This window comes from Gossypium arboreum, chromosome 12 (assembly GCF_025698485.1).
Source record: "Gossypium arboreum isolate Shixiya-1 chromosome 12, ASM2569848v2, whole genome shotgun sequence".
In the NCBI taxonomy this organism is placed as follows: domain Eukaryota; kingdom Viridiplantae; phylum Streptophyta; class Magnoliopsida; order Malvales; family Malvaceae; genus Gossypium; species Gossypium arboreum.
The window spans coordinates 89,014,330-89,024,938 of record NC_069081.1 but is presented as its reverse complement, the minus strand read 5'-3'; the positions used below and the strand labels follow the sequence as shown (position 1 = coordinate 89,024,938).

The 10,609-nt window shown below is 35.2% G+C and overlaps 1 long non-coding RNA gene and 1 other non-coding gene across 2 annotated transcripts; one reads left to right on the top strand and one right to left on the bottom strand.

The window, feature by feature from the left end:
• Positions 1-3,415: 3,415 nt before the first annotated feature.
• On the top strand, positions 3,416-3,522 carry LOC128286080 (small nucleolar RNA R71). Its single transcript, XR_008276625.1, has one exon. It is a non-coding gene; the product is annotated as a small nucleolar RNA R71 (small nucleolar RNA).
• Positions 3,523-5,511: 1,989 nt separating this feature from the next.
• Positions 5,512-9,895, bottom strand: LOC128285702 (uncharacterized). The gene is made up of 2 exons (XR_008276244.1): positions 9,766-9,895; positions 5,512-8,849 (listed from the first exon to the last, which is right to left on the bottom strand). It is a non-coding gene; the product is annotated as an uncharacterized LOC128285702 (long non-coding RNA).
• Positions 9,896-10,609: the final 714 nt, after the last annotated feature.

Below are 10,609 nucleotides of genomic sequence, written 5' to 3'. Positions count from 1 at the left end.
AACCGGAAAGTAAACTTACCGAGTAATTAGCATACATCTATGCTTAATTCATGAAATCATCCATTATGAAATGATTTCCTATCACATGCACTCAATCATTGAGTTAGTCACATTTTTATATATCATGTAATTTAACTAGATGAGCTCATCATTTAATATTTCATTCACATATATATAAATATATCCAATATTAATCTCGTTGAGTTTCTTGGAAATCTCGATGGAATACCCATTATCCGTCAATTCATACGAATGATCATTCCATATATGCACTCCCTTGAACCTCCGTCTCATGGTAGGATTACCAGTCCAGGCTAAATCCCCCATATCATAAACTCATAAGGTGATATCGGGATTACCAGTCCAGGCTAAATCCCTTATAGAGACAAACACCCTTAATGAGATCGGATCTGAATTACCAGCCCAGGCTAAATTCAGACCCTAATAGGATTACCCGCCCGGGCTAAATCCTCAATGCACATATATTCTTCAGAAGGCTTGATCATTCAAGGAACACCCGTCCGGGCTAGATTCCTTTTCATACTTAAGATCACGGATTACCCGTCCGGGGTAAATCGTTCTGCAACACATGCAGGATCTCATTCCACATGTAAAACATGGTTTATCCATCGAATTCCCTTTTTAACCTCAACTGAGACGATTATCAACAATTTATTATCAAAGATGCATTTCATACATTTTCATGCCATCAATAAATGCAGATATCATGCATTCATAAATCATACAATTATACATGTTAGGGGTTTACTTTAAGTTACCCGAACTTACATGGTATTCTTTTTGGGATTTTGTTTCGGTTACTCCGAAACCTTGCGTTTACCTCGATCGACCTCCAAAATTTGTTTCTCGGGGTCTATAACAGCAAAATTAACTCATTATACACTACATTATGCATTTTGAGTTTAATATCTACCCCCGATCCAAATGACCATTTTTCCCCTAACATATCACATTTTTACAATTTAGTCCCTAGGCTCAGATAATGAAACACATACACTTTCTATCTTACCCAAGCCTAGCCAAAAACTTTTCCTTCTTATAGTAGCCTACATTATCCATTAATTTCTCATTTCTACCACACATTTACATCTTTTGCAAAATGGTCTCTATAAGGGTTTCTTATGAAAATCAACTAGAAAAAGATGTTTAACACACATTAATCTTTCATATACCTCCATAATCTATCAAAATACAAGTAACTCATGCATGGGTAAATTTTTAAACATGAACCCTAGCATGAAATTTGGGTAGAAATGGAGAGATCAAGCTACCGGGATTTTAAAAATACAAAAAAGTTAAAAATAGGGCTTGGGAGCACTTACTATTAAGCTTGAAAATGTTGAAAACCCTAACTATGGTGTCGCTTCAATTTTCGGCAGCCATGGAGAAGAAAATGGCTGAATTTGGCTTGATTTTTCCCATTTTAATTCTTTAAAATGGCAAATAACCAAAATGCCCTTATGCCCTTTCTTTAAAATTTCATCCATGCAAGCCCATTTTTGTCCAAAAATTTAGAATTTGGGCAAATTGCTCTCCAAGACCTTTTAATTCATAATCTATAGCAATTTCATATGAATTTCTTCTAGAAACCAAGTTTTGCAATTTATTCAATTTAGTCCTTAATTTTCAATTGGACACCTTATATTTAAAATTTCTTCATGAAACTTTAACACATGCATATACTCATATTCTAGGCCTCATAATAATCATAAAATAAATATTTTAATGTCAGATTTGTGGTCCCAAAACTATTATTCCGACTAGGCCCAATTTCGGGATGTTACATACCTTCTCTCTTTGGGCAAGACACAGTTCCAACGTGTCCTTTTTTACGATTTCTTGTAAAGAATCTCGAGTAGCATGATCAATAAAGTCAATAAAATAACAGGAGTCATTTTATTCCCTAGAAAATCTCATGGCATCATAAATTTTAAAAATAATTTCTTCGTTACCTACTCTAAGCACAAGTTTACCGTCACCAACATCAATAACAGTCCTAGCAGTGGCTAAAAATGGGCAACCTAAAATTAAAGGTACCTCAACATTCTCATCCATGTCAAGCACAAAAAAAAATCAACAGGGAATATGAACTTATCTACTTTTACAAGTACATCCTCAATAATACCCCTAGAATATTTAACAGATCTGTCATCTAGTTGAATACTCATCCTAGTAGGTTTTGGTTCCCCAAGGCCAAGTTGCTTGAACATTTTGTAGGGCATCAAATTAATGATTGCGCCTAAATAAGCTAGTGTCTTCTCAATATTTAAACTACCAATTAAGCAGGGAATAGTAAAACTTCCTGGATCTTTCAGTTTGGTTGGATATTTATTTTGGAGTATGGCTGAGTACTCCTCGTTGAGTTCCACTGTAGATAATTCTTCAAACTTCCTTTTATTTGTTAGAAGCTCCTATAAAAATTTTGTGTACGCAGACATCTGCGAGATAGCTTCAACAAAAGGTAAATTAATATGTAATTGTTTAAACAGTTCAAGAAATTTACCGATTTGTGCATCCATGCGGTCTTTTTTCAACTTTGCTGGATACGGGATTGGTGGTTTATATTCCCTCAACTCTGGTTTTTCATTGTTTTTGGATTTTACTCCCTCATCATTTTTTCAATCCACTTCCTGGCAGCTTCTTTTCGGATTCAGCTAACACTTTCCCACTCCTTAGTGTAATCGCTTTCACATGTTCTTTTGGGTTGGGTTCGGTGTTACTAGATAGATTTCCTTGTAGTCTCTTTGAAATCATCTTAGCCAGCTGTCCTATTTGATTCTCAAGCCCTTGAATTGATATTTGCTAATTTTTAAGTGCAGTTTTAGTATTCTGAAAACAAGTTTCCTCATCTCCTCAAGGTTCAGTTTTTTCTGTTGTTGTAAGGTTGTTGTTGGAAGCCTGGAGGGGGTGGTGGTCTTTGATTCCCTTGGCCTCCCTATGAGAAATTTGGGTGGTTCCTCCAACCTGCATTGTAAGTGTTACTGTAAAGATTATTTTGAGGTCGAGGATTATTACCCATATAATTCATTTGCTCGTTCTCCATGTTAGGGCCGTAGGGTGGATATTCTGAATTGTTCGTTCCACCCCCACTTGCATCGCACTGCATTACTGGATAAACCTGCGTAGTACCAAGTAAACCATCAATTTTTCTATTCAAAAGTTCTAGCTGATTTGAAAGCATAGCAACCGAATCGACATTAAAAATGTCGGTCACTTTTTTCGGCTTTGTCCTCATGACTTGCCACAGATAATTATTCAGTGACATTCTTCTATGCATTCATAAGCCTCTTTAAGTGTCTTATTATTGATAATTCCACTAGCAACTGCGTCAATCATTTGTCTCGTCGAGGGATTCAAACCGTTATGGAAAGTTTGAACTTGTAGCCAAAGAGGTAACCCATGATGATGGCACCTTCTCAATAGATCCTTGGATCTCTCCCATGTATTATAAAGTGTTTCTAAATCCATCTGCACAAAAGAAGAGATATCATTCCTCAATTTTGTCTTTTTGGCTGGTGGAAAGTATTTAAGTAAAAAACTTTCGATCATTTGTTCCCAAGTAGTGATTAACCCTCATGGTAACAAGTTCAAACACTGTTTAGCCTTATTCCTTAATGAAAAGGGAAACAATCGAAGGTGAATGACATCATCAAAAACGCCATTTATTTTGAAAGTATCGTAGAACTCTAAGAAATTGGCCAAATAAGTATTTGGGTCTTCATCCTACAAACCATCAAACTGAACAAACTGTTGAATCATTTGTATAGTGTTAGGTTTCAGTTCAAAATTATTTGCAGCAATTGTAGGTCTAACAATACTCGATTCAGCCCCCGTCAAATTAGGCTTAGCATAGTCGTACATAGTACAAGGAGCAGGATTCTGATTCACTGGATTTGCGGCGACCACAGGAGGCAGCAGATTATTTTGATTTTCAGCCATCTCTTCGGTTGTAGTATAGATATCGTCCTCGCGCTCTTCCTCTATATATTGTAGACTTTGCTTTATTTCTCTTCGGTTTCTACGAGCTATGCTCTCTATCTCACTGTCAAAAAGCAAAGGTCCTGACGGGTTCCTCCTAGTTATAAACTAGAGACACCTGCCAAAAGCAATTAAAAAGAAAAATTTAGAAAAGAAAAATTAAACTAAAAACAAAAATTAAATTGCAATAAAAGTAAAAATGGCTAAAGTAATAAAAATCAAGCGTTCCTAATTTCTTAGTCCCCGGTAATGGCGACAAAAACTTGATGGTCGCTAAACTAACTAAAAAATTCGACTAAGGCAAGCGCACCTATCGAACAGTAGTATAGTTGAGGTGAAAGTGAAAATATTGTATCCATGAGGACTAAAAGTGCTAGTAATTACAATCTTTTTATTATCTAGCCTAAGAATTGAAGGGATGTTTTCTAAACTAAACTTATCTAATTAACTAAGAACGCGATAGAGATACAAGTTGGAAAATATTCTTTGGAAAACCGATGGAGAAGACAATACCCTAGAAAAAATCCACCTAGACTTCACTTATCACTTCTGAATTAGACAATTTATTCACTTGACTTAATCTGTAGAAATCCCTGATTTATGTTAATATCTCTCTCGAGACTAAGAACAACTGACTCTAGGTTGATTAATTGAAATCTTTTTCTAATTAAAACCCCTATTGTCACATTAACTCGATCTATGGATTCCCTTATTAGATTTGACTCTAATCCGGCAGATTTATGTCGTCCTATCTCTAGGATTGCATGCAACTCTACTTAATTATGAATGATCTACTTTTAAACAGGGACTTTTGCTCCACTGAATAAGCACATCAAAACATGAATTAATATCCTGAAATATTAAAACAAAGATTAAAACTCACAATTAAGAATAAGAACAAGTATTTATCATATAATTCAAATAGTAATAAGATCTGTCTTAGGTTTCATCTCCCTTAAGTATTTAGGGAGTTTAGTTCATAATAATGGAAAACATCTCAAAATTGGGAAAACGACAAAACATAAAGAAACCTAAAGAACTTCTAAGGAAATTGAATAGAGATCTTCAGTCTTAAAGTAGATCCTGCTTCCGAGCTGATTCCGATGGTTGTCCTTGAGTATTTTCTCATTTCTACTCTCCGTCCTCCCCTTGAACCTCTTCTAGGGTGCTTATATAGACTTTGGAATGCCCAAAATAGCCCAAAATTAGCCTTTTCCGAATAGAATTAGACTTTGGCTTGACAGGGACATGGCCGTGTGCCACGCCCGTGTGATGGTGTTTAGGCCGTGTGTAATTCTGAGTTGGTTTTTAGTCGACACGCCATGACACATGGGCGTGTGGCCTGCCTGTGTATATCACACAGGAATGTGGTTTACCCGTGTGAAAATACCTAAGCTATGGAAAATACTGAGATAAGCCTATTTTGTCCCTTTTTGGCCCATTTTTTGCTCTTTTCACCTTCCTATGCTCACCTAAGTATAAAAATGAAATTAAAGGATTAGGAGCATCAAATTCACTAAATCTTATGTTAAATTATCCAAAATATGCCAAGTATGGGATAAAAATATGTATATATTATGACTTATCAGTGGTTCACACGGCCACACTTCGGCCATCACACGGTCGTGTCTTGTGTACGGCTTGGCCTTCGTCAATCACACAGCTGTGTTGTCGCACACGACCTACCACACGACCGTGTGGTGTCAACAGCAGGGTTTTTTGGCTTTCATCGAATCTCATTTTTCTGCATTTTCGGTACACGCCTGATATCGATTTGATGCTAAAGTAATCCCAAGCCTTCTGAAACCTAAAATCAGAATACCCAATACCAATTTAGAGGATTTACTAATGACCTCGATAATAAGGAAAAGATGCAAAACCACTGCTAACACGTTCTAAACCGTTGGAGCCCTAACGTACTGTTCCCCGTCAATTCCTGTGCATAACATTCTGAAAGAGTTACTAGTCTCTCAAAAAAGAAAACCCTACTAAAAAGAAGCTCCACCATTCGAACAAACTTTACCCAAACTGAAAATCCACTTACCAAACGCGTGATGACCACGAACCAACGTACCACAAGATTATCACGAAAAAAAGAATGAATTGAACGTTAGAAAGGAAGAAGGAAAAGGAAAGAAAAGCAGCATAGAGAAAACGACGTTATTTTTTATTTCTTTTTCTAGAAGGGAGAGAAAAACGAAGCTAATTTGATATTCCCAAAATCCCCTAATTCACTTCACTACCCCACTACTGATAACTTCCTCAGAATTTTAACCTAACCGGAACTCTATCAGATAATTGAACAAAAATATAACACCTTAGCTAATGTAAGGATTCAAACACGGGGCCCCAACACTCTAACTCCCTTACCACTTGAACCAGCAGACTCATTCTGATATAAAATTGCAGGCAATTAAATATAAGCCCACTAAACAAGAATAAGGCTTAATTCCAAAAATAACCAAAATTGCTAAAGATAAGGCTTGAACTTGGGACCTCTCACACACACCTAAAACACTTAACCACTAAAGCAGATACAAATTTATGTCAAATATTTACAAAATCAGAAATGTATAAATTTCAGGGCGTTACAAATTTAGTCTCTAAAACCAAAATTGCCATAACCTTCAAATTTAAGCTTCGATTTCAAAATTGATCTCAATTACATCCTTATAAGTCCTTTTACTGTCCATAATTACATAAATTTTATACTAATATTGAATTATTTACATTTTAATCCCTATGTTCAAAATTAACAATTTTCACTTTACAAATTAGTCCTTTTTTATATCTAAACTTAAAATCTAACCATTTAACATCAATTTCATCAAGAATCATCAATGATAATTTTTAGAAACTTTAACATTTTTGCAAATTGGTACACGAGTTAGCTAAATCAAGCTCCCTAGACCTTAAAACATAAAAATTACAATAAACGAACTTGAAATTACTTACCAATTGATGGACTAAAGCTTGAAACTCCAAACCCTTATTTTTCTCTTCAAGGTTCAGCTATGAGGAGAAAAAGATGAAAAAGATGATGAAATATGTCATATTTTATTTTTTTTTCTTTTATATTTTGTTTAACATTAATTAACCTTATTTAAATTATTCTTTAATTAACTTAACTTAATTATAATTAACCTATTTAGTGGATGAAATTAAGCTTCCACTACCAAATATCCATTTAAAATGGACCAATTACCTAAATTTTCCTCCAATTAATTAAAAATCCATAGAAATTAATTTTTACCACTTTTGCAATTTAGTCCTTATAGCTTAGTTAACTATTCGATTAATAAAATTAATGGAGAAAACCTTAATTAAACTTTATACTGTAGCACCCCAAACCCGGCCCAGAAGTTATGGCCGAATCTAGCATGCCACATCAAAAACGAAAAAAAAATTTCCATTCTAAGTCCAAAAAATCGTACTTGATGTTCAAAAGATTAATTCATTAAGGGTTAAGGTGAATGGAAGTCATGCACCGGTAGGAAATCGAAAAGAGGAGGTGAGTCCATCGGACCGCTAAGTACCAAACTCCTTGAATCCAATCCTAGACATGCAAACCGCCATTGCCATACCTTAACGTCATGTATATTTCTAGAAACCAATTTGATTAAGTCCTTTTAGGAAAAGTGATTAATTTTGGAAAATATCTTCATTACGGAAGCTTTGCTTGTTTTCGTGTTATTTTGAAATCCATTCTTGCTTTTGAAAACGCGCCTAAAGCTATCCAATTTCAACAGTTAAATATAAATATTACCTATCTTAATAAAACATATAAAACCATCAAAAATAAATAAGCGGCCTTATTACATTTAAAAGCGAAAACCTCAAACGTAATTAAAAGAATGTCCATTCACCGAAGAAAATCAAACTTTCAGAACGGTGGCCATTCAATTCCCTCACAACTCCAAGCCCACTATGGTTGGGGATTTCTGCGTGGATGAAAATAAAAGGGTGAGTTTGGGAAACTCATGTGTAAATTAACCCAACCATAGCCTATATCACTCAAACCACGTAAATAGAATAAGTTGGCGTTAGCCCGAATGTAATTCAAAATAAAGCCCATAGGCCCATAATGTAACGTAATAAATATTACATGTTTATGCGAAACCCAACCATATCCAACCGTATACACCCGTACCAACCTTACACCGTGGGGAGACAACTCGACCCACCCAACCGCTACACACCACGTAATTTGCAGCATGGCTGCGAATGAATAATGTGACAGAGTCACTAGATACAGATAATCGTGGCAGGGCCACTAGAACAGATATATGTGGCAGAGCCACCAGATCAGATATTTGTGGCAGAGCCACCAGATCAGATATTTGTGGCATAGCCACCAGAACGCTTCCTCCATAATATAACCCATGTCCCCATGCAACAGATATATAATCATGGCATACATCATACAGAATCAGATCGTCATGCTTTTCAGTCAAAATTAACCCTAGGGGTATAACGGTAATTTTGCACCTAGGGGTATAACAGTAATTTTCCATTCATACGGGTATTATAGTAATTTAGCTACTTTTAGCGTTTTCATGCATATCCTAACTATTTACGTACTATCAGAACACTTACCGCGCATACTTACCGAATTGGGCCCGTTGGCCCATGAACCCGATCTTTGGCCCATTAAGCCCAAATTATCAAAATGTACGAAATCGCGCGTACTGCAGTTTATTACTTTAGATTACCAAATATACAAACCCAACTATTTTACGAGCATTCGCACACTCGCAAATTCCCAAGCTTTTGCCAATCTAGTCTATGAGAGGGTGTCAGTTACACACCTGTTTGCAACGATACGCTGACGAGATCCACACACGAACCGCCTACAATTGGATTACTAACACGTTAATCTAACTATTCAAATACAAACTACGTATTAACCCCTTACAATATTCGGCCAACCACACCTACAGATCATAGTAAGCTTATAAGAAATCAATAAGCAACTCATTAACAAATTTTTGTCAATGTTTACCACATAATCATAATTTCACTGCAAGCTGTCTTCCTGAGCAACAGTCACTAAATCATTTATAACTGGAGCTACGAAACTCCAAATCAAGTTTCGTTAATTTTCCCTGAAAATAGACTCATATATCTTCTATCCATAAAATTTTCAGAATTTTTGGTTTAGCCAATCAATACCAGAATTTTCTCAAAGTTTCCCATGTTTCACTGTTTGACTAATCTGACCACCCTTCATTACGAATCAAATTTCTCATTGTACAGAATTCAAAATATGTTCTTGTTTATTTCATTAGAAACTAGACTCAATAATATTTAATTACATAATTTATTCAGCTTCTAATTCATCTCCCACAATTTATGGTGATTTTCCAAAGTCACGTTACTGCTGCTGTCCCAAGCAGATTTATTACCAAATCACTCTTTCACACATAACTTGCATGCTTGTTATTTAAACATGTATATCACCAATCAATCATCACATATCTATGATTTTACTTAATTATAATCTCCATTTCATCATTTTAAAGCACAACATGTTTGCCGATTTTTCCCCTTAGCATCTAAGGCATATGCATGCTCATTTGTTTGGCTCAACTTCACCTATCTTCCATTTTTCATCAAAAGAACATGAAACAACAACCATTTCCTTCATTTTAATTCATGACTAAAAGCTCACAACACAACTAAAAACCAAAATATGCTTCAAGAGTTAAGGTAGAATCAAGAAGAACTCATGAACCTCAAAATAAAAGCAAACTACCATGAACTTACCTTCAATTTTCTTCCCCAAGTGACCGAACATTCAAGAGCTTTCTCCTCTCCTTTCTCTTCTCTAACTTTAGGCTATGATGAACAAAGATGGACAAAACTTTGTTCTTTTCACCCCTTTTTCTTTTAATAAAATTTCATATTTCATCCATTTAATTCTTTAATATAAAAGACATGAAATGCCCATCATGGAACATTTACCTAAACCATTATCATGGAACATTTACCTAACCCATTATCATGGAATATTTACCTAATCCATTATCATGGAACATTTACCTAACCCATTATCAATTTGCATCAATTTGTACCATAAATTATGGATATCAAGTATTCATATTGTCTACAACAACATGATGGCTAGCCACTTCATGTAAAATGGGAGGTTTGTCATGCAAATCCTCCTATTTTGCACTCCTATTTATTTGGCCACTTCAATTTAGCCTATAGCATTTTCAAACATTTTCACATAAGTCCTATTTCATAATTTCACTCCCTTTTTCTTTTGGAACAAAAATTAACTAAAATTACCGGGTTCTATCTTAAGCTTGGGCCTTCTAGAGGCCCACAAACATAATTAAACCTATGCCAACATTCACAGAATTCTCAAAAATTGGGGCGTTACATATACTAACCTCATAAATATTATATAATAATATTTATGGACTCAAACATCAAAAATGGGGTTCCAAAACTTTATTTTTGGACATCACTGACTTTCGGGTCGTTACATTATTTGTAATTTTGTTCGCTTTTATTGAGTGAGTAAAGAATGAAGGGTTGTTGAGTTGGTTGGATCAAAGGTGATGCATGGGGTTGACAATGGATTTGTGAGGTTTTGAGCCTT